The sequence below is a fragment of the Protopterus annectens genome, chromosome 2.part1 (assembly GCF_019279795.1).
Source record: "Protopterus annectens isolate FY-2018-M chromosome 2.part1, PAN1.0, whole genome shotgun sequence".
Classification (NCBI taxonomy): Eukaryota; Metazoa; Chordata; order Ceratodontiformes; family Protopteridae; genus Protopterus; species Protopterus annectens.
The window spans coordinates 1,952,011,811-1,952,037,307 of record NC_056729.1 but is presented as its reverse complement, the minus strand read 5'-3'; the positions used below and the strand labels follow the sequence as shown (position 1 = coordinate 1,952,037,307).

Sequence of the window (25,497 nt, the reverse complement as noted above, 5' to 3'; positions counted from 1 at the left end):
ATAAACTCCTTAGGTACCATTGTAGTTCTCATATGCAGCCTTGCTTGTGGAATCAGAAGAATGCAAGATGCCATGTAACCCAGGGCCTGCAGGATTTTCCTTGCAGTCAGCTGAGTTTGTCTTGTCAGATTCTTGAAGTAATCCGGTAGTTGTCTTTGTTTTTCTTCTGTGGGAAAAGCCATTTGGGTGGTTGTGTCTAGATCCGCACCCAGAAAAGTTATTCTTTGGGATGGAACAAGTCTTGATTTGTGAATGTTGACTGTATATCCCAAGGCCTGCAGTAGGTGGATGGCATAATTCAAGTCCTTTACCAAAGTTTGTTGGCTGTCCGCTTGTATAAGGCAGTTGTCCAGATATGGGTATATTTGAATCCCCTGAAGTCTGCAGTGTGCAATTACTGATGCCAGGCATTTTGTGAATACTCTGGGCGCAGTAGATAAGCCAAAGGGCAATGCTGAGAATTGATAATGCTCTGAACCTGCAAGAAATCTGAGGTGTCTTCTGCAACTTTGTCTGATAGGGACATGCAGGTATGCCTCCTTGAGGTCTAGAGTCACCAGCCAAGACCCCTTGCCCAGCATGGGAAGGAGTTGCTGTAGAGTCAGCATTTTGAATTTTGGCACAATGAGATAAGTATTCAGTGCGGACAAGTCGAGAATAGGCCTCCACTGATTTTCTTTTCTTGGAAGAAGGAATAGTCTGGAATAAAATCCTTGGCCTTGTTCTGAAAAAGGAACCTTTTCTATAGCTTTCATTTGCATTAAGTTGGAGATTTGTTTCAAAGCCTCTGCCCTTTGATTTGGTGGCAGGTCTGGCTGGCCTTTTGTTTTTGGCAATGTGTGAAAATGGAACCTGTATCCTTCGTCTATTATTTGCAGTGTCCATTTGTCTCTTGTAATACTGTGCCAATTTTCTGAGAATAAAGAAATCTTTCTGCCCAAAGGTGCTTCTAATTGAGCCCTGGTTGGCGGAGTCAAAGCAAAGTCATTGAGTCTGTCCTTGTGCAGCAGTTGTAGGTCATGCACTACCTCTCTGGTTGGGAGGCTGCCATTGACGTCCTCTGTAGGAGCCTCTAGCTTGCCCTCTACCTCTGGCACGCCTGTTCTTGCCTCTCTGAAATCTTTCTGTGTCCGGAAAGGACCAATTCTTGGTAGGCCAATTTCTGCTGAATCTTGGTGGTTGGACTTGTAGAAAATCTTTGACTGTTTGTACAGATTTTGCCTTTTCCTCAAATTTCTTTAAGACCTCCTGGGCAGTGGAGCCAAATAACTTTTGCTTTTCCAGTGGAGCATCCAGAAGCTTAGCTTTAACATGGTCTGGCAGAGATTGTTCCTTCAGCCAAGCATGCCTACGTATGACTGCACCTGTCATAGCTGACCTACATGAAGCTTCCAATGCATCATAACCACACTGCAAGAAATGGTTGCAAACCTGCTGGGAGTTATGTACCAGATCCTGAAGTGATTTGCGATCTAGGGGTTCAGGGGAAGACCGTTTCTTATGCAATTCATCTAACAAATACTCTTGGTACTGTATCATATGAAACTGACAATTTAATGCCCTCATAGAAAGAGTAGCAGAAGTATACACTTTTTTACCCCATCTCTCTAAAGCCCTGGACTCCCTTTCAGAGGGGAGTGGATTTTTAGTTGTGGCAGCTGCAACCCCTTTAGGGCCCTGGGAAATAGTTTCTGGATCAGCAGAGTGGGCCTTGTAAAGAAAATGATGTGCAAAACAGGAGGAATAGCCAAAGGTCTATGCTGAGGTAAATGCAGAAAAGTTCTTAATCTTTTCCTGGAATCAGAGAATTCCTGGCCCTGCCATTTGAAATGCTCTCTCATAGTGTGAAGGGTCTCCCCGAAGGATAGTTCTTCAGGAGGGGAGGCCGAGGGGATAGATTCCTCTGCATTAGAGTCCTCGTAGGCCGAAAAAGCCTCCTCCTGGTAGTCCGAGAGAGCAGAGCCATCAGAGGCCTCCTCTGAGGAGTGGGGATCAAAGGGCTCAACCCTGGGCCTTTTGTCTAGAGGAGGTTGAGAGCCCCTGTCCGGATGGGGTTGAGAGCCCCTAATTATGGAAATAAGGTCCTCTGCTAAGGTTGGAATCTGTGAACTTGTAGTGCGTCCCTGAGGAATAACCCTGGGAGGCATAGCTTTTGTGTGTTTAGCAACTTTAGCCGTGGTGAATGCCTTTATGGACATGGATGCAGGAGGCCTGGCTGCACCACGTGCTGGTGTAGTTTTGTCTAGAGGAATGGTGTCGGAAGCTTCCAAGACACCAGTTTTTGAAGGAAATTCAACAACCGGCTCAGCAGGGGCCTCCGGGGCCAGGGTTGTCGGTTGAGCGGTTTCGGGGGTCGGAAGTACCAAGGACTCTGTTTCAGCCGAGACCGAGACACTCGCGGTAGGCCTGGCTGTGGTTTCAGCCGAAACCGCAGCCCGCGTGTGTCGGTCCTTGTCCTTCCGTTTCTTTGTTAAATGTGAAGTCGGAGTCTCCGACGGCATATTGTACGAAAAACTAGCCCCAAAAAATTCCTCTGCAAACTCCGCCCGACGTCTAAGAGTGCGTCGGTTGAAGGAAACACAGGCTGAACAGGCAGAGACGTCGTGGTCTGGGCCTAGGCAGGGGAGGCAGTAAGAGTGTAAATCCTTATGAGGAATTTGTTTCCCACAAGTTAAGCAATTAACTTTATCTGACATCGGCTGAGGCAAGAAAGAGTCCCCAACGGGGTACTTAGCTTTTGAAGTCTTTGGTAGCTGAATTACAGGAGCTGGCCGCCCGGCACTTGCGAACTGCTTCTGCTTCGGGCACCACGCGGCAAGAAAGACTGAGGAAGATGGCGTCGGCTGACGCTTTTATACCCCAGGCGCTCTGACGTCGGGGAAAGGGCGACATCAGACGACGCCGGACCCAGACTTTGGAATCCGGTCGACCGAAGGGCTGCCTGAGGCAGGACAACCCATATGTGATGACTGCAGATGCATCCTTGAAGGACATCTGTAGAGACAGACCACAGTATTCTATGAAACAATTAAACAGAAAAAATAAATAACTACAAGAGACACAGATCACAAGATTCAGTGACAATTAAATAGCCAAAAATAAAATGTAGTACAATCTTTAACAATGCAAGTTTTGCACAAATGAACTGGGTAGAAACAGTGGCACATGAAAGAACTGTCTACAAATACTGACACGTGGAACTGGCATGAAAAAAAACACTGGTATGCGAAAGAACTGGCTTGAAAAAACATTGGCATTTGAAAGAAATGGTTTGAAAAAACACTGGCATATGAAAGACCTGAGGAGTGGAGCAGAAAAGAATTAGAAGTTATGTACCTACCATAACGTTCCATGTTAGTTGTCTTCTCTCGCCTTCTTTCTTGCTGGATGGGCTCGGAGCCGATCCTCGGCTCCGACTCGGCACTTGCTTAGCTTGAGAACTCCTTTTACCAGCTCGAGGCAACCCTATATTCCATGATGCAAGGCGGGACTACCTCAGATCTCATTTGGTAGCTACAATACCCTGCTAATAAAACTATTCCCAAGGAAGAGCAAAGACTAACCTAGTAGAACTAGGAAAACAAGTTCTCAATAAAAAGACTCTTCTATTGAAGACTCAGGAGAGAAAAAACCTGAGAAAGAGAAGCCCTTCAAGATCTGTCCAGGCCAGGGGGAAGGAGGGAGGGACACAAGAAAGAAGGAGAGAGAAGACAACTAACGTGGAACGTTATGGTAGGTACATAACTTCTAAATGTTAAGTTGTCTATCTCGCCTTCATTCTTGCTGGATGGGACCGCGTCCCTAGCACCTGTATCCCGGGTGGCTCAATGGAACAGACTCTTGAGAACTGTGGAACCAAAACTGGCTCTGTCCCTGGAGGCCAAATCTAATTTGTAATGAGAGGCAAAAGTATGAGGAGTGGCCCAAGTAGCTGCTGCACAAATGGTATCAATTGGTAGCCTATCCTGAAAGGCTGTAGAAGTGGATAGGCTCCTGGTTGAGTGTGCCTTCGGTTTAGAGGGTAGTTGCTTGCCTCTGAGCGAATACACGTAAGAAATGGTGGAAGATAACCATCTGGATAAGGTCACTTTAGATACTGGGAGACCCTTCCTGTTTTTCTGCATAGGAGACAAATAATTGGTCTGATTTCCTGAATTGTTTAGTTCTATGCAAATAATACCGGAGCTGACGATGGACATCCAAAAAATGAAGCTTTTGTTCAGCTCTGTCAGAATAATTCGGGAAAAAAACTGGTAGATCGATGGATTGATTAATATTAGTTTGAGAAACAACTTTGGGGAGGAAAGATGGATTTGTTCTCAAGGATACCCTGTCCTTGTGAAAAACCAAGTAAGGGGAACGGATGCAGAGAGCTTGAATCTCGGATACCCTTCTTGCTGAAGTGACAGCCAGTAAGAAAATAGTTTTCCAGGTCAATAACTTCAAGGAGCATGAAGCAGACGGTTCGAAGGGTGGTAAAATCAAGGATGCTAACAATACATTCAGATCCCATTGTGGAGGAGGATGTTTTATTGGAGGCTTAAGAAGAAAGACTCCTCTCAAAAAAGCTTTGCATAGTCTATGTGACAATGTTATGATCTTGCAAGCCAACATGATATTTGGAAATATCCGCCAATTGAACTTTGACTGTTGATGAAGAAGATCCTGACTGAAAAACTTCAGCCAGAAAATCTAAAACAGAATGCACAGGTGCAGTAAAGGGATCAATGTGCCTGGAGTTTGCCCAAAGGGAAAAACGTCGCCACTTGCTAGCATAAACCGTTCTGGTGGACAACTTCAAAGAAGCTATCAAGATATCTCTGACCGGATCAGAGATCATAGGAAGCCTGGCTAGGGAAGGAAGTGGAGCAACCAAGCAGTGAGGTTGAGAGAACGAATGGCCCGGTACTGTTGACCCGTTTGGTGGATCAGAAGATCTGGAACTGGGTCCAGATGCCAAGGCTGCACCAGGAGATGACGATGCAGAGTCGGAAACCAAATTTGTCGAGGCCAGTAAGGGGCAATGAGAATCAACTTGGCCCTCAAAACGGTAGCTTTCTGAATGACCTGTGGAATTAAGGGGAAAGGAGGAAAAGCGTACAGAAGTCCCCGGGGCCAATCCTGGGTTAGAGAGTCTCCGGGGTTGGCCTGGTAGGGGAAAAAGGGTGAAGAAGTCGGGGCATTTGTTGTTTTGGGGAGTAGCAAAAAGATCGCAACAAGGGGTGCCCCACTTCAGAAATATCTCGTCCACTATTGATTGATTGAGAGACCACTCGTGAGGCATGAGAATGGCTCTGCTCAGCCTGTCCGCTAAGAGGTTGGACCTGCCGGGGATGTGCGTTGCTATCAGAAACCGATGAGAGGAGATTGCCCATTGCAAAAGTCTGAGAGCTTCTCGACACAAAGGATAGGACCTGGTCCCGCCCTGCTTGTTGATGTACCAGACCACAGACATGTTGTCCGTTTGAACTGCAATAGTCCCCGCGGGAAGAAAGTCGTTGAGGGCTTGCAACATTAAAAGCACCGCTCTCATCTCCAGGACATTTATGTGCAGATGGTATTCTATGGGTTGCCACGTCCCGTGGACCATCCTGCCCTGATAATGCCCCCCCCCACCCGATCAGAGAGGCATCCGTAGTGACTGTTGGCAACCGGAGGAGGGGGAACAAATGGTCGGCCCTGATGAAGAAGAGGGGAAGATATCCACCACGTTAGAGGAGTCCTGCACGATTGTGTCCCTAAGATTTCATGTCTCAAAGGAAGGCTCTGGAACGACCACTGAGTGAATAACATCCACTGCAGAAGACGCATGTGGAAGCGAGCCAATGGTAGAAGAACAATGGCCGCAGCCCTAAGACCTAGAACTTTCAGAATCAATCTGGCTTTTACTTTGCTGCTCTGCAGTAAAATCCGAACGTATTTTTGGATGTCCAGAATTCTCTGATCTGTTAGTCTGGCTAACAAACAGACGGTGTTTAATTCTGCGCCTATAAAGGTGATAGATTGGCAAGGCAGCAGAGAAGATTTTTCGAAATTCACTGATATTCCCAACCTTTTGCAAAGCTGCAGAGTGTAGTCTCTGCTTTGAAGAAGCTGATGCTTGGTGGTGGCGGAGAGGAGCCAGTCGTCTAAATAAGGAAACACCTGGAATCCTTGACGTCTCAGATGAGCTGTGATCACTGCCATGCATTTGGTAAACACTCTGGGGGCTGAAGTGAGGCCAAAGGGCAGGGCTCTGAATTGATAATGACTGGTCCCCAGCCGGCGGAGAAACCTCCTGGAGCGCCTGTGTATCTTTATGTGATAGTACGCGTCCTGAAGGTCTATCGAGCACATCCAGTTGTCCTTGCCCAGAAAGGGCAGAATGGACTGAAGCGTGACCATCCGTAATCTTGCCTTCTTGACAAATCTGTTTAGATTGCTCAGGTCTAAAATTGGTCTCCAATCTCCCGTCCTTTTGGGGACCAAAAAGAATCTCGAGTAGACGCCGGATCCTACTTGGTCTGCTGGAACAGTCTGGATGGCTCTTTTTTCTAGGAGCTTTGAAACCTCCTGTTCTGCCAAATCCCTTTGACCAGTGAGATGTCTGGAAGGGATTGGTGAGGTACGGGATACCTTTCGAAGGGGATTTTGTAACCCTCGGATATGATCGACTGTACCCACAAATCTTGTGAAAGGGAACGCCAGGCTACTGGGTACAGCGAAATCCTTCCCCCGACTGCCTCCAAGGGTGGACAGTCGGGCAACACCTCAGGGATGCTGAAAGGGCTTCTCAGGAAGAGACTCCCTGTTGCCCTGGTTCTGAGGACCCCCTCTGCCTCTAGGGCGGCGTCTATTGTTACCCTCTGGGGGTAAACTAACCACGCGTGTCCGGCGCTGCTCCTTGGGCTTTACGGAACCACATCTTTCCTCCTTTCTGACCCTTGGGATAGGGTCTAGAAGGGGTGGAAAAATGGACTCCAACGGCAGAAAGAGTTTTGCCGTCTTGCTCACACCTGGTCAAGGTTTCCTTCACCTGAGGTCCGAACATAGCCGAACCGTCAAAGGGGGTATTGGTGAAGGACGCCTTAAAGGGGTCCGCAAAATTACAAAGCCGCATCCAGGCTTGACGTCTAAGAGCCACTCCTGTGCCTGCGCCTCTGCTCGCTCCATCGGCTGCATAGGATATGAGCCGCATGGAGGAGTTAGTTAAAGAATTTAGGATTGCTAGCTGTGAGGCAATCTTGTCTTGAGCCCCAGCAGCTGAAGGATCCTGAACCACTTCACCTAGTTCTTTGAGAATATCTCTTTGAAGTCTGGTGAAATGACAAAGGTAGTTCAGCGAACGCATAGCAAAGGTCGCTGAAGAAAACATCCACTTGCCATACCTGTCCATGGTCCTAGAATCTTTGTTAGGAGGATGGACAGGCACTGAAGGATCCGCAAGTTCCTTCTTGGTGGCCGCCGCCACCACCATAGCATCCACAGAGATGCCCTTAGAAAGAAACTGCTTGTTTGAAGGGGCCGTAATAAATTTGGATGGCCTCCTGGGGACCGGTTCCACAGAATCTGGAGCTGCCCACGCCTTCCGAGCCACTACCTGCATAAGTGGGTCAAAAGGCAGAGACACCCAGGAGGTGGAGGGTCGGGATCCAAAAGCCTCCAGGTATACCGACTCATCCTCGGAGGGGTCAATGGAGGGCCAATTCCCCCTCTGTTTGAGGAGCTCAAGGATGTCTGAAAAGGAGACATCCTCAGAGGGGGACCGTGGGGAACCTTCCGACTCATCTAAGTCGGTATCAGATGTTGTAGACTCAGGGGAGTCTGTGTGTTTCCTCTTACACGTCCTCTTCCGAGGGGGTTCCCCTGCGGGATCAGGAGAGACCTCGGAAGAGGAAGTTATTCCCAATGGGGAAACCTGGGGCGATGGATCCCTGGGCCTGAGAGCAAGAGGCTGGCAAGAGACATCAACAGGCACCGAAGAGGGAGGAGCTAAAGGGATGGACCGTTGACCTGGCTCAGGTGCCAGGACACTCCTCATCACCTCAAAGGCTCCCCTCCCAGGGAGGCCAGAATATTCCCGTTCCGAAGAAATAGGAATTCCCGGCTCCACTGAGAGAGAAGGCTCCGAGGCCGATGTCGGTGCCGAGCTTACCAAAGCCGAAGCCCCGAGAGGGAGAGCGGGGTCGGACAAGGGTCCGATGCCACTAGCCCCCTTGGAGCTGACAAGGGAAACTCGACGACCGGATCCCTCCAAGGAAGGTCTCATGGAGGAGATTGGAGCCGAAGACGACGGAGCCGAAAGGGGATGTATCGGTTCCGGCGCCGACACTGTCGCTGTCCAGAGAAGCTCCGGCTCCGAACTCTGGAGGGGAGTCGGAGGAGGAAGTTCAAGGGGGAGAGCAATAGCCGAAGTCTGCTGAGACGGGCTATGGAGCATTTGGGCTAGTGCCTGTGACTTCAACAGCCTGCTTACCACCCTCTCTAAATCGTGGTCAGACAGCCTGGAAGATCTCGAAGATCGGCTCAGATGACTCCGTTCCGACAAAAGAGGAGACCACGGAGCCGAGTGGATAGATTCCAAAGAAGGGGACCGAGATCTCTTCTTGGACGAAGCCATCGGAGCCGACGTCCTCTGGGTTCCAGATGGAGCAGAAGGCTTCTCGGCTCCGATACCGGATAATACGTCGGCTCCAGCCGGAGCCGACAAGGCAACAGTGGATTGAGTGTCGGAGCCGGTAGGAACCGACACTACCACATCAGAAGAAGAAAGATCGACTCCAGCCGGAGCCGATCTCGACTCCGAAGGAGTCGGAGCCACCGGGGAAGGCTTAACAACTGTAGCCTGAACCTTAGGTGGCTTTGAAGGTTTACTCGACCCAGTTTTAGTGGGTGAACCTTCTGGCTTTAACAAGCCATGGAGGATCAGTTTGTTCCTCCTCTCCTGCAGGACTCTCTGGCTAAAAGAATGACATATGGCACAGGAGTCCTGCAGGTGTAAAGGCCCCAGGCAGTACACACAAGAAGTGTGACCGTCTGTCAGAGACATTTTCTGACAGCACGAGTCACACTTCTTGAAGCCTGAGACCTTTCCTTCCTTAGACATATTCCAAGTAAAAAACCAACACTCACACACCCCAAACAGTCACACTATTAATCCCAACAAAAACACGCACACAGATAGGGATTAAGAAAGGAGGCCTAGGCCTAACTGAAAAAATTTTAAACTTGACTATAAACTAGAAAGTTTTAAATATATGGGGAAATAGGGTGGGCTGTAGAAACACTACACACTATGATATGGAACAAGGGAGAGACAAAAAACCCTGACTAAACCGTTTGAAAATTCAAACTTACCTGAGCTGGCAAAAAAGAGACCTCTTCGCAAAGCGGCAAACGAGATCGGAGGTAGTCCTGCCTTGCATCATGGGATATAGGGTTGCCTCGAGCTGGTAAAAGGAGTTCTCAAGCTAAGCAAGTGCCGAGTCGGAGCCGAGGATCGGCTCCGAACCCATCCAGCAAGAATGAAGGCGAGATAGACAACTTAACATTTAACATTACAAACCATTTTGAAAAAGGTAAAATAGTAAATGAGGTAATGTAGGGGGCATTTTGGCCATTGAAAACTTCATTAACACAGCTTGTAGAAAACGAAGTGCAGTATTTTTACTGCCGAACATGCCCCCGACCCCTCAAGAAAATAAAGTTAAACACATTCACTGTATCAAAATAAAAACACTAAAATGAATGTGAACGCACAGCAGACACCACAGACCCGATTTAGCTTTTGACCACAGCAGTTAAGAAATAAACGTATAGCACTAATTTACACAGCACAATGATCTGTAAACGTATTTAAGACCAAAAACAAAATACAAACTTTGCTACTTATAAAAGCACACTATAGACGACATTACCACAATCGCATTAACTTCTGAGCATGCATCCACAAAAAAAAGGTACGTAAACATTTCACCTTTTAAAAATACTTGTTGCAAGAGCAGCTAAAGTAAACTACAATGCACAGCAGACCCCATGTACCCCTTTTACTTAGAGTAATTTACCCAGCACAACGATGCAATAAATAGGCCCAAGGAAAAGCAGCACACCCATATTCACATTACAAGCAAAGAGGATATTTTAACCGTATTAAAGACTGCATAAAAAATAAAATGCACACATGTACAACTGTAAATGAAAATGATCTTGAAACAGCTTCGGCAAGTTGGCAACATGTAACTACTAGAATAATAAATGTACTATGTAAACTATTAACATTCCCCCTCAAAAGGTACCACATGCACATTGACTTTCAAGAACAGGAAAAATTACCCAAACAGTATATCCTAACTTCCTCAAAACAGCATTAAATTGCACACATTTCCATACATAAAAGTGTAAACTATGCACGAACATTTTCTATCTGTAAAGAGAAAGTACCCTGAAAAAGTTATGACAATAGAAATACATCGCACTACATTTACATTTGACTGCCCCCCACCAGAAATAAACAAAACGTCTATACACATGGTTCAGCCTTTAAAAAAGTAACATTTCCAAATCATGCCACAATTATAATTGCATATACATACACACAGGTTTTATACTTTTAAAAACTACTACTCAAAAATGTCAAAATAACCACAGCACAGATGTAAATACTGCGTACTGCACCTCTATCTTACCTCTAAACATTAAAAACTTAAAATTTAAATAAAGCACAGTATTCCCATTTTAAACGAGTACTTGTAAATCTCAAAATGACCACTGCACAGATTTAAATGATGCACCCCCCCCCCATTTACCTCTAAACATTAAAATATTTAAAGCACAATATTCCCATTTTAAATAACTGGAGCCACAAAATACTATGTACTTACCACTATCACATTCTTCGCTGGGCTAGCTGGCTTCCTTCCTGCTGGAGTGGCTGACTGGCAAATCTCAGTCCTTAAATTATAGCAGCTGTAGAAGCAGTAATATAAAACCGCTCTACAGCTGCAATCTTAGGGCTTTTCCAAGTTGAATCCCTGTCCCCTTAAATCCCTGCAGCTAGTTGCTGCACGATTTACACCACCTGGAATACTTCTTACTGCAGGTCCGGGTTGGTGACATCACTGCATTGCCGTGGAAAAGCCAGAAGTATTTTCGGCTTTTCCATGGCAATTCAGCGTGTATTGGAAAATGGGACTTTTAAAGTCCCACTTCTTGACAGTGTGAGCAACAGGATGCGTAGGCTCAACCTGTGTGTGTCCCACTGACAACGGGATGGGTGGTAACTATTTCTTTTGTGAAGCCTTAACTGTAGTTCAAGGCATCTCCCCTCCCACTACCTTCCCTAGGGTAATTTGACCCATTATCTGCATGTGATTGGCAGCTCACAGCAGGTGACCAGACTAATGTACTGTTTTCTTGTCACAGCCTTTCTTTCCTTACAGTGGGGGACTTTTGTTGCACTCCTCCTCCTCCTGTCAAATTTAGATCCAAGTTCCACAGCATTGGAAAAAGTCACTGCTTTGAATACCATCAAAGCCCCACTTTCTTTCCTTCCAATTTGGTTAAACAGCTAACAAGTGATGGGCTATAAACATGATACATTTCATGGACTTGCATGACAGCAGTCGCATGTTTTTTTAAAATGGTAATTTCAGAAGATTATGGTATCTTTACACTTAATGTAATCTTATATAGTGTTGTCTTAATTGTGACAGACATCTGCTTCCTATGTAAAAAGATGCAGTTAATGTCTACGCATGGTCATTGCAAAGTTATGCTCTTTGTTCTTGCAGCCGTTAATGTGCTGTTGCCTGCACTTTGTCACATATTGGTAGGGCTGTTCAGAAAATTGAGATTATACTTTGACATTTTTGCTGGACTATATCATAGTTTCAGGAAAGGCCAGTTTTGTATTCCAACCACAGTTAGAAGTCCACAATCACAATCCAAATCAAGTACATGTACTCCGTCATAACAGTATCATGTATACTCAGATTTTCACCAGTTAGTATGCATTGACTTACTCCATATTTCCCTTTCATTCCACTATGTCCCTTTACAAATATGTATGAACTCTCTCCATTTATGTCTATAAATATAGACCCCTCATTAATTAATAATCTTAAACATGCTTTTTATAATTCCACACAACCAATGCAGGCCCCCATGAATGCTTCAATGTCAAGTATTAACACCATCAATTTAATTTCCCTTAACCAGAAACTTGATGCCACTGCATGGACTTTCTGTGCAAATAGTGACCGGCTTCCACTAAATGCCTCAATCTATTTATCAGCCTACAGTCATATGTGGACTATACTGGTGATATACTCCTATGTATTACACTGCTGTCAAAAATGGCCACTCTTGCACAGTATATTGGCAGTGTCGTAACAGTCCTGACATCCCCATAGACCATTACCTACAAATGGGCAGCTATTCTTGTGGCTCCCCCGCCAACATGCTTATGCCCATTGCTTTCCATCAGGCTTAAGGTCTGGTACCTGTGAAAAGGATAACACCAAGTTGTTCAAGGCCCATTAAAGTGTACTTCTGCAGACAGCCATTAACTGTTTACTGAGTAACATTCTTAACTGAAGTCCAGTGTCGCCTTACCATTCTCTCCTTATGAGACTATTAGAACTGTTTTGCATGCTGTTTGACCAGTCAAGTGACTTTTGTTAGTAGAAATGCATTACAATCCATGATCTGATCACAGGGTAATCTTTTAACCTTTCTTTTCCTGCAGGACAGACAAGTGATATGCATCCACTGACACAGGAGGACAACTGCAACAATGTGTGCTTCACACTGAAGTTACTCCGTACTTAGTAACAAGCTGAAGTAATTGTGCATACAATTCTGTCCTCTAACTGTAAACATTTTTGAAATACTGCATCAATAACATTCAACTGACATTCTATGTGAGAAGCTGTTTATATTTTGAGGTGTTTAATACAAAATACCATGACACAGTGGTTGCCATAGGTGCTTCTGTTTTATACCCATCAATAGACGTCTGTACCCGATTACTTTAGAAACCATTACTGTGTACATTTTGCAGTAATCTTTCATTGTGTTCTGTTCTCCAGTTGTGAACTATCGCCTATAACTGATGGTAGGTTTTTCTACATGATCGTGTACAGACTCAGTATGTTTAACTGCCGCTCATATACATAAAGGAAATTAACATTGATCACAATCTCCAATCTCAAAGTAGTCCTTCAATCCACTCACACATTACACACAACTGGTCAAATGGTCATGCTGCCATTTATAGCCTGTCCGTGAAAATAAATTGCCAAGATGTTACCACACTAACACATAAAGCCAAAGCAATGCATTTTAATTGAAGCTTTCACACAAATGTTACTGGATGCTTCTGTCAATGATGAACATTACTGCAGTCCATCCCTTTGCCACAATTTCTTCCGATTCTCACTTCACCTGTGATTACAACCGTCAAGTCTACAACCACTGCAGGAACACAAGCTTTTAAAACCAAATACTTAGCATGTCAATTACATTTGGCTGACTGCACTCATTGCTCCTTTGCCTTGTCAAGCACCACTGACTTATTACTCTATCAGCAGAGCTATTAACAATGTCAGTGTTCCTTTACAGGGTCCAGGGGACGCATCATTCCAGCATATCCTTTGTCGCACCTTTTTCAATACCTTACACAATACATCACCACATATGTAACACTACATGTCCATAATCATGGTAACATTTTCTATTACCAGTCTGTCCACACAGGTGTGTCCAAATTTTCTACAAACTGCTTTGCCATTACTACAGATGTTAACCAGTATCGAGCATAGTGCAAAGCTAAGGTAAGTTATCCCAACATGCATGCATTGCCTCTTGCAAGAGGCCCACCATAATTTGGACTTGCAGTGTCTGTTCTCAACCAGGCAGCATCTGACAGTGTTTACAGGCATAGACTTCAAGACAACTCCCTTTGAAGACTATTCTTCTCCAAGCATACCTTTCAACTTTATAAAAATATTGCCATCCACAACTCAGCCTCATCAAGGGGACTTCCTTCATTGTCAGTTAGAAGAATGTGTTTCAAGATCTGTTCCTAGCCTGCCAAGTACATCACCCTCAACAAATTTACAATGTTCATCCAGTATGACCCATGAATTATCCACATCACTAGTCCACATTTAAGACTCTAACCTACTGTTGATCAGCTAACACCTATCAAACAAAATTAAGATTTTAAGCTACCGTACAAATAAACAGTAATCAAATACCAGTTAAGAACCAAAAAATATACCAGACGTCAAAAGATCAGTCATAAATGACATCCAAATAAGCTGGCTTTTGGTTTACAATGTGCAAATGTGGCAATTACCACAGCACTATTGTGAAAAGCCTCTGTACCACGTCAAGGTAGCCAGCATTACAGAGGTCCACTCATACCATAACACTACTTGCAGCTGCAGCCTAATCCAGTCATGTCACCACTATCATTACTCCCTTGCATTTAAGCAGGCTTCCAGGCACATGCACCGCTTGACTAGCAAATAACTACATACCTACATATTTCTTCACAAGGACCAGTCCTTACTAGAGATAACATTGTTGAAGCTGCAGCTGCAAAATAAATTGAATCATAGACAACTCCAATCCACTCAATTTGCACAAGCCCTACTGGAAATTCTGACAAAAACAAATATTCCAGGTGTTCCTCAAAGTTACCGTGGTCTCTTGATAGACATCCACACAGTCTCAGCATGGCTTTAGACCACATCATAGCACTATCATAGCCCTCCTCTCCTTCACTAATGAAGTTTACCATAACAGAAACAAGTTCTCCTCTGCTCTATTCTTGGATCTTTCCAAAACGTTCAATATGGAAAACCACCGGCTGTTAATCCACACTGACTAATACATCCCTAGGTCACCACTCCCTTTATTGGTTCCAATCCTATCTACATAGTAGACAACAAGCAGTACTATGGCAAAATAATCTAACCTTCTTCCCAACACTCTAGGTGTCCCCCAGGGGTCTATCTTGGGTCCACTGCTATTCTCATATTTATCAATGATCTCTACACTGTCATCCGAAATGCCAACTGCATTCAGTATGCAGATGACTCTACATTGATCTGCACTGGTACCATCAAGGAGGAGCTACAGGCAAGTACACAAGTCAACTTTCAACCTGGTTGAAAACTGGCTTGCAGGCAGACGTCTCCTTCTAAACCCCAATAAAACTAAACTATTTTTCTCTCCCACGCATAAATCCCCAGTGATATCTGTCTCCATTACCTCTAAAAATGGCACTGTCATCGCCCCAGATGTCACACAAAACTACTTGGGGTAATTGTAGACAATCTTAAATTTGACGCCCATATAAATAAAATGATAAAAACCATTAATAAAAAACTGGGCTCACTGTATAGAATAAATTCATTCCTTACCCCACCTGCTAGAACGGCTATTGCCCGATCCCACCTCCTCTCCACCCTCTTCTATGCCTCTCCTATACTTGCCAACTTAAACAAAACGGAACTTAATCGACTCTCAGCCTGCTAGAACAGTATAGCTAGATTCGCCACTGGGCTGCCCTACAGAACACATCACTGTATAAACCTAAAAAAATCTAGGCTGGCTAGAGCCATCAAGACAGATTCAGTATAACCAACTTATTATAGCTTTGAAAGTTCTTAACCAACCTGATAATACCCCTTCTTTAAGAAATATCAAACCAACCAAAGATCACTTAGGTCATCCAGAATTGTAGTGCACACCACCATAGCCAACAACTTAGCCGGTAACTCCACGTTTGCCAACTCGGTAGGCAAAGCTTGAAACTCACTACCCCCGGACACACAACAAATGCTACCCAGACCTCAGGCAGTACTTAATGACTCAGTGGCTTTGTCCCTTTGCCATGCCTAATTAAGCAACACTTACACCTGTATCAGATTAACAATTGCTTTTGTAATTAGTCAGTTCAATACTACTGTGTTGTAATCAGCTGTCCAGATGTAAAGCATCCTATTTCAGCTAACCTGTACTATGAGTGTTAACTTGACTGTTATTTATGAACTTATTTATGAACTTTAGGAGTGTTTAGAGTGTTTTACATAAGTTTCCTTCTCTGTATTACTTCCTTTGGAGCTTTTCTCCCCGGTCCTCTGCTGAAAATGGACATGTATCCAGTCCGACTATCCCGGTCAACAAATGTAAAATAAGTAAATGATCTTACACATGAATTCTATGGAAATTGATCATTTGCCTTTCTCTTAGCCTCGTTAATTAGAACACCACACATACACGTCATTCTCTATATACAGTGAGCTCCATTATGCGTTGGTATATTCACAAGTACTGTTGTCCATAACTATTTCCTCTACAAGTGTTTCTGAACAGGAGTGCTGTATCAAATGCTTGATTACAGCTGTTGGACAGACCAAAATTAATGGTGTTTGTATATTGGCCAGTTCCGATTTTCTCCACACTCTTTGCTCACTGCCACAGTGGTCAGCCACTGTAAACCTTGAACTGATTTTAACAAAGCGTTGATTTTCCACAGTCGTTTGTTACCCTTTCCACTAACTTCTTTACCAACCATCATCTCTCCCAGTCTGACTCTACAATACAAATTAGAAACATTGTGAAGTAACATTGTACACTACCAGTACATATATATTTAATATTACTTGTCCATAGCCACAAGTGATCCACAGCAGCAACAGTATGTACCAAAACACACATTGCCAACGTGCATGCTTAGCTCCTCTTTCCCAAATGACATACAAGCAGAAGAAACAGGTTTGAAGTTACAAATTACAAGGTTTGAAGTTACAATTTACAAGTGTTCTATCAACTGGACTACGTAGTTAAAAATCTTTACAAGATAAACATGATTGCATTCTGCCATGACAAGTCCCTTACACAGTACTAAGCAGAAATGCACGTCTGTCATATATACTAACCGTTAGTATTATCCATGTGAAATACTTGTCTGGAAAGAGACTAAAAGTGACAGTCACACAGCACTTCCTACAAATTGATGCGAGACCACTCACTGATGTCAAACGATATGCTGACAATGCAAAAGGTAGTACAGAAATAATGAAAAGGCCGCTTGCATAGTGATATACCGACCTATGCCTCAGTAGTTTACTGCCTGCTCCCTCAGTACTGTCAGTACATGAATACAGTCATCAAAAACTGCTCCTTTGTCAATGGCAATGTAATTTTGTCATACATGGCACTTGCCAAGGGCCGAATGTGCAGGACCGTCAGCATACCGTTCATAGTTCAAGCCAAAAATATGCACATTGACATGTCAGTACATTTACACTAACTTCATGTAACATCAGCCAGGCAGTCCATACAATGGCATTAATACAATTGTACATTATATTGCTTATCGATTCTGTACATTTCCAAGTCAAGAACAAGTTACCCAGTCAAACTTTAATCTACAAGTCAAGAAAAAAATGTAAAATCACACATCACAAGGCATGCATAAACACAAATGCTGATTCCATTTTACATCATATGAATTTATGCTAGTAGCAGCATGATGAACATTACAGTGAACACGAGACAAATGCAGCTTGACATGAATCAAATTGTAACAAAACATCAGTTCTTAGAATTGACAGTTTACATGCGCCCCCTCACTGACTAGCCTCTGTCCAACTGTAGAATCTCAAAGTAATCTTTACAGATGGTATTTACAAATCTTGTTCATATTAACACAGTATTCTGTCATTTTTTCTCAATATGAATTTGTTCTTTGGAAACAGCAGGGACAGTGTACAGTGCTTCCAGTCTTCTCAATACACTGTTGTCAATAAGAACTGAAGTGGTAATTGATAAACATAATTTGTCTCCATCAGTTAAGATTGTATAGGACTCCTAAGAAGGACCGGTGTTTAGAGGCAGTAATCCATATTATACTTGGCAATACCACATGACAAACAAAAAAGCATACTACAGCTTTCATTTTTCTAAAAATGTGCTCACAAGTCAACTCAGTGCTGTTTGACTATTCAGCACACGTTGCATTGCAATTATCCAAAAGCTCGAGAAACACTGTCAATACAACTATCCTTTCGTAACAGACTGCCTCTTCCGTTTTACTGTTGCAATACGTTGCCACTGCGAAGGTGTTGCACTCCAAGGACACTAACAGACTCCTGTGTAAAAATAGATGCACATTAACAAGGTTCAATAGTCATGCATACTGCTGTCAGTGAAGTTCAAGCCTGGTGGCAAGTATAAAAAACTCAAGGAATTTAAAGGTGTGATATTAATACAGCAGATGTCCTGCTATGCAAAGACCTGAGTTATGAATCTGTATTCAACTGGCGCTGGAGGTAAGAGTAGGATACCATTCCCCACTCAGGAATTAATAAAGTCACCAAACTAGGCATCAACCCCTATAAATCACTAGGTGGGTTGCAAATTGGCTCAAAGGTAGAACCCACAGTGTGATAGTGGACTCCCAAGTCAGACTGCTGACCAGTCACGAGTGGAGGGCCACAGGGATCAGTCCTGGGTCCTCTCCCATTTGGCATCTACTTCTCAGAAATCCAGGCCAGCATGGAGGGTGTCTGGCTTACCAAGTTCACAGACAGCTGCAAGCTGGGAGCCATTGTTAACTCCCCAAGTGAAGTAGACATACTACAGAAAAGCCTCACGGAGATCAGTGACTGGTGTCGAAACCATGGCCTTAAGCTTAATGCCAGAAAATGAGTTATCCCCTTTGGGAAAAAAATCACTTCCTACTAAATTACATTGATGAGAGCCCACTGAACACTGAAGGTGTTATAGTAGGTAATCCACAAAGAATATTTATTAAAAAACGGATCCACAAGGCTTTCGTCCCTGCACAGATCCACAAGGCTTTCGTCCCTGCACAATCAGGGACTTCATCAGAATAAAGCAATTCCTGCAATAAATCGAATTTAAATAAATTAGTCACAAGGTCATAGAAACACGGCCCCCTTCCCCTTTATTTACATATTTAATAAATAAGCACAACATAAATATAAGAGACCTATTAAATATGAACATTTGAAACAAGGATATAATAATTTACTCTAATTAGTGCTTTTAATTTTAAGAAACATGCAATTGAAAATGAATCTTTACGGCCTGGCCATTGCAAAGCATTCACTTTTAATTGCCAAAGGGCTTCTTGCTTTTCTCATCTTTATTCACATTTGTAAATTTTAGAAAGGTGGTAGAATTAAAGTAATCAAGAAACTCTAGTATCATCTCGCCCGAACCCTTTCAGAAAATAAAGAGGTCTTCCAAGAACCTCCTATAGCATGCACAGTTGGAAAGGAATAGTGAGAGATAAAACCTTTCTTTCCCACTATAACATGACTATATTTGCATACATCCCCCCACATGCTGAACCCATCGAGATATAAAAGAGAAGGAAATGATTGCACAGTACTATACCCAGTAGATGTTCAAGGGTATTAATAGTCGCTTCTGGTACTCCCTTATCCAACAGTTACTCACAAAACCATTCAAAGCCAATACTGTGAGGTATGACCGTATAAAGATCTTTAATCAATGGTAATGAAGTAACAATTTTCATTATAATCTAATACATTAATTCTCTTAAGGAAATCCCATGAATCTTGCACAGATTAGTTTCTTGTACTATCCTTTAAGTCTTATATCCAGGAATGCCGCTATAGGATGGGTTATTGAACCACAAGCATCTACAATGGGTCTCATGGGGGGGGGTTCTCTATACTCTTATGCAGTTTATGCAAACCAAACATATGGGCTACTTTCGGGTGGGGAAGGCATGGATTACCTACTGTGGTTCCTTTGCTTTTACAGTGTGTGCTCAGCTCAGTCTTTGTGCCAGTTTCTTTTTTGCTGCGGTTTTATTCGCTTGACTGAAGGTGTTACAACCGATCTGGGGACAAACGGTGACAACCTCTCCTTCGACCACCACAATGCCACTGTGGTCAGAAAGTCCTATGTGGCACATCTCATTACCAAGGTTTTTGCATCCAGGAAGAAAGAGGTAATCATCTCTCTATACTCTTCACTCATTAAGCCAGAGGATAATGACCCATTTGGCATGTACCTCACTAGACACATGCAGCAGCTGAAAGGCCACAAAAGTACCTTATGAAGAGGATCCTAGGTCTTAAACACATGTTCTACACATACAGACTCAAAAATTCCAGCTAGTCTCTGTCTCAGTCTGCCAAGAGGTGATCTCTGCTTGACTTACAAAGCAGTGTCTGCTCCAGCTCTTAAAAATGCTACATCTAAAGAAATCCCAATCCATCTGCACCACACTCTCTAGAGACCTCTCAACCTCATTACCACAAACAGAACATGCTGGAAGGACAGGTTCATAACCCAGAGACTGCCCATGCTCCAGAATAGACTTCCCATACATGTCAAGCAGAGCACCTCACTGGCCCTCTTCAAGAGAGATCTTGAGTAAATGGGAAATAGAAAGTTCACCGGGGGATCACTCCAGTGGCTCTGCTTGTTAGAGACACTGGAAACAAACGTCAGTCAGCATGATGCCAGGGCACTTATGGGCTAGGCTTTTAAAGGCTCCAGGGTCATTGCCCTACTATACTTTTAGGTGAACATTTGTATTTTCATAGGTTCATAGAAGATGCAGACACCATCTGATACAGATAGTGTAGTCTAGCAAGAATACAAATTTTCTTCATGTTGGAGGACCGCAAAGGAAATATAGGATAGACATTACTACTTCAACCCCGCCAACTTCATAAAGACTACGAATGCAGAACAGTCATGGTGTAGTGCTTGGCTGTGCCTGAGGTGACGTGACCTTTACAGAAGCTCTCCCCACAGATACCCCTGTGAAATATGCAGACTTCTACAGCAATGCTTTCTACCATAAGCTGTACTACCTAATGTCTGAAACACCATCTATGGCAGCAAATATCTGTGCCTGTGTCCTACTGTGCTGCTAACAATTAGCAGCACCATTGTGTGCTTTTTTCAGAGATAAAGCACAGCTTCATCATCAGCTGAATGGAAAACACCCACCATTCCACTTCCTTGCACAAGGGTGTTTTTTCACTTTTCCCCAGTACTTAAAAATTAACTTGACAAAACCTATTTCTTACGCGATCGAGGTGGTCGTCAAGTGCATGATCGACCAAGACAGTTGACACAACTGCTTTTGTACTTATCAAATTGGGGCAGGACTTAAATGTGATGAAATTTGAAACAGTCGACATGGCCCTACACGAGCACATCTGTGCATACATGCCACCTAGATTTAGCCAAGGTTTATGCCAATATATCCTGCTCATCTACTGACCAAGTCATCCTGGGACCAATTAGGTATCAAAACCCTACATTGCTAAGAGGGTCACTCAATAGCTAACCAAAACAAGCAAGAGAGGCACATAGACAATCCACCTACAGCAGCAGACTAACCGGTGGTGTTCAGTCAATCCTTTGCCCTGTACTGGTTGGAATCCATTTGTCTTGCGTACAAGCAAAAAATGGATATTTATGCATGAAAAACTTTGCCGGCGATTGAAGAATGTGAGCGGTCTGATTCTCCAAATGATGTAATCATCTGACACGATAGTCTTACTCAGTGAACAATTGCATTCAAAGTCAAACCCTTCAACTCTGCAAAACAAAAGTTTCACCATCACTGTTTAAGTGCATTGATATTGATGACCAACACAGCACTAATATAGTATGCTGTCATTGATGACAGAGTGCAGCACACTACGTGGCAGCAATCTTACCTTTCATCACCATGTCTCCACAATGCTGAAAATGGCATTCTATATTGCTTATCTCATAGGGGCATTGCTTTTAGAAAAGTCAATACCTCCCTCTCTGGTTTGCAATCAGTCAAATAAAGGAGTACAATGCCACAATTACTATTTGCCTGTAGAACACCTTTAGCAATTGCAGACTACAAGTGTTATCTCAAACTAAATCAAAGGTCTTCAGCATCAGTACCATGTGGATTGTGTAAACTCATCCACACTGTATTTGTCTCAGTACCATGTGGATTGTGTAAACTCATCCACACTGTATTTGTCTCAGACTACAGAGACCATCCCTGCCTTACCTATAATGCAATGTCTGACTGCATCTTTCTTAGACATGCTACGTATTCAGTACTGAAGTGTCATATTGGTTACAAGCTCTGCAACATCTTCACCTACCCTTATCACATTTAAGGACCCTGATGAAGGGACAGTTTATTCTACATAGGACACCACCTGTGGAGCACACGCCCACTTCATGTCAGATCATCCCACTTGGCCCTCTTTAAGGGCAGTTTGGAACATTGGATACATACCAGGACAGTAACCCAGGGGCATCCAACTTTGTATCACTTTGAGTCAATATGGGCTGATCTTACAACCAAGGGCAAAACTTGCATATTGTCGCAATGCTCTTATGAACATTACCCTGTTAATTTACTATGACCCAATGTGAACTAAGATCCCCAGCTATTCATGGTAATTGGCAACACACCCCCTATACCCTAGTTAGCTCAATATGTTCAATCTGAAAAGTATTGGTTCACAATTTACTTACCCATTCCACAGCTGCAACTGTACTGCATCACCCAGGATTTTTAAAATTAGGAAATATGTCTACCATCACCATTGTCTTCAGGACGCTTGCACCTAGCAATATTTTTGGTATGTTGGTTACAGACATGGGTTGCATTTCCAAAATGCCTAGCTTTGCTTTTGCAACTTCAAGATTGGGTCATATATGTAGTTACTTTCTCTTCTCAAATATTGGTTTAGCAACCCATTCCTGTTGTGCCTTCGGGTACACCATGCGGTATCAAAACTCTCCCTTTGCTGCCGACTTTGTAGGGAATTTCAGCACTGCTTGCGATTGAGGTTTTCATTATGATCAAGAAACGTGGGACAATACTTGCACAGTAATGCATGGAACACCTCGAGGTAGTCAGTCAGTGTGGCAAACTTTGTGATGTGCTTTAGATCTTTAAGAATTTTGTTTGCAACAATTCTCTTCAATCCACTGTGACATGCATAATCTTCCAGTCACTTCTCCATCGATGACTGGCATTTCAAGTCCACAACAAGAAACATTTGATGAACCACCCCAACTGTGTTGGTCGGTTACATGGTACAGCAATGACAACCATTCCTCCTGTAGTACAATTTCATCCCCTTCACAAGTTTCAGCACACCACCACAGGTGATTGGAAATATTGTGGCACTACTGCAGTAATTCTCCCTTCCCCAGCTTCCGTAATTTTCTTGGACAAATTTTTGGCCATATGGCATACATCAAACGAGTGATCCACCTTGGGAAATTCCATGAGCATCAAAAGCCTTATCCCAGGATGTCTGGCTGTAGTAATGCTTACCTTCACGCTCTTATCCAGCAAGTTTTTCATGCACTTCTTTAAAGCTTTCTTCTCCAGTGCCACTGAAGATACCCTGCTGCAGACCTGCTCCAGTCAGAAATCAACAATGAATCCAGAGTCCAGATCCATCATGCTGTAGCAACAGCACTTTGCAGAATAACCTGGACTATCATACCACCCATCTCCAGCTAACCTTGCTTCCTTACTGTTAGAAAAATATGTATTAATGTGTGTATTAGCAATATGCTTAGTGCATATAGAGCTAGAAAAGGGTTAACACATTTATTCCATTTCATACTGCATAAATCTGTACAAACTGCAGTTGCCTTCTGACCTTGTACTGTTAGCAAAAAATCTTGTTTGTGCCTTGGAAATTTACTGAGAAGCAGGGGATTTCTGCTTGCGTTAGGAAAATAATGAATAGAACAATACTGCTTATATGAAACTTGGACAAGAAGTTCCACTGTGCCATGAGAAAATACACAGCTGTAGAAGTAAGATAATTAGGACAAAGCCTGCTTGAAAATATGAACTGCAATCAGCATTTGCTTGTATCTGTATTAGAAGAGTACCTTGAAATGTAACACTTTACAATAGAGGCTTGTAAGCGAAGTACTGGTCATCAAGGCCAGGTTGTTTTTCTGAAACGTTTCCCACAAATCTAGTCATGTCAACAGAAAATCTGAAATAACACCTGCTGTAGTACAATGCTTAAAGTTGTTTGATTACGTCAGCTTAGGCCATGTCTCATAAAACAGTATAAGAATGAACATACTTCCTGTTAGTAGTTAAACAAATCCTTGTATTTGCATGTTTATCTCCTTGCTGCAAGTAAATTAAAGTGCCTTAACTGAACCTTACGTGTATTGGTCTTTTGAAGCTTTTTCCTTTGACACTTACCCATTGTATCTTCCAGTAGACGAGTCTGATGTTGTATCCAAATATGCTGCAAAACTGGGAACAAATACTCTTAATTGGAATAGAAGGTGGCTTCACCTATAAATTCCAGTCCAAGATATGCACAGAATCCCGCAATATGTGCATACATATTTCCACTGTAAAGAACAGAAGACATGAGTAGAAGATTGCCAGCTGCCATTCGGCCTGTTAATGGTAGACTTTCCCACTGCAGAAAGTCCTGTCCACTAATGAAGGATACCTTCACTGATGCATATGACTCCAACTTCAGTTACTTCACTTCAACGGCTGGTGTGTGGCATTTTGGACAGGTCAGTTTTAACAGGCAATCCAGGCTGGACTCAATGAACTTTGCTTCACTTATCTTTTCATCTTAGTCCTGTTCCAGCACTGTCTCTCTCTGATGTAGACAAGTTGTCAGAAGTGTAGAACCAGTCAGGATCCTTTTCAATATGTGTCCACTGCGAGAGTGAGGAGTCGCTATGCATGCTGGTGTTATGGACTTCCTGATGTAGCTTGACCAGAGTGCTTCAAGCATTCATCTCAAGAGGTGTACGCATTGGAGCTACATGTGGCCTCTTTAATGCAACTCTTATCCTCTTCATGATGACATGTACTCTCACTCATGCTATGACTGCAGACATCACTGAAACTGTAATGTTCTGGTCCTGGCTCAGTCATTTGTTTGTACACCCTTGGACTTTCTGCAGTATGTATGGTCCATCAGTGGTGAGAATCCTACTTCTGGATCATGTACTGCTGCATCAGTCATTGTCCGTGGTAGTGTTTCAAGGTAATAAGGCAATGCTCAACTAAATGACCAGAGTAGAACTACATGACTTAACACTATACACAGTATTACCTCAATCATGACAGTATAACAACTTTGTTCACTCTGCTCCTACTCAGTGGAGTCGTACTGAACTTCTGATACATTTTTCATTTACAATTCTTTTGATTCCTCAATCATACCCTAACCAGTAGCCTAAATGCTTCTCCACCAGTACATATTCAACTAGGTTTTCATCCCAACTTGCTTCTACAGGTTCTTCACTCACAGCTGTACTGCATTAGCAAAGAGGAATGCAAGTTGAAGCAGCAGACCGGAAGGCATTGCATGAGCAAACTGAATGCAGTCTCACAAATATAAGCCGATCTTCATGACAATCCAGACCAAACAATGGAATGGCTATGGGAAGGTAAAGTGCAACAACAAAAAAAAAAAC

At 43.3% G+C, this 25,497-nt stretch overlaps 1 protein-coding gene and 1 long non-coding RNA gene across 2 annotated transcripts in view; one reads left to right on the top strand and one right to left on the bottom strand.

Moving 5' to 3' along the window:
* Window positions 1-13,158, top strand: part of LOC122794702 — a 332,312-nt gene extending 319,154 nt beyond the window's left edge. Inside the window, exon 3 of the long non-coding RNA XR_006363678.1 lies at window positions 12,725-13,158. This is a non-coding gene — a long non-coding RNA (uncharacterized LOC122794702). The remainder of the gene's footprint in view (window positions 1-12,724) is intronic.
* RAB23 (RAB23, member RAS oncogene family) overlaps window positions 1-25,497 on the bottom strand; it is a 907,660-nt gene that overhangs the window by 861,751 nt on the left and 20,412 nt on the right. The window lies entirely within an intron of this gene.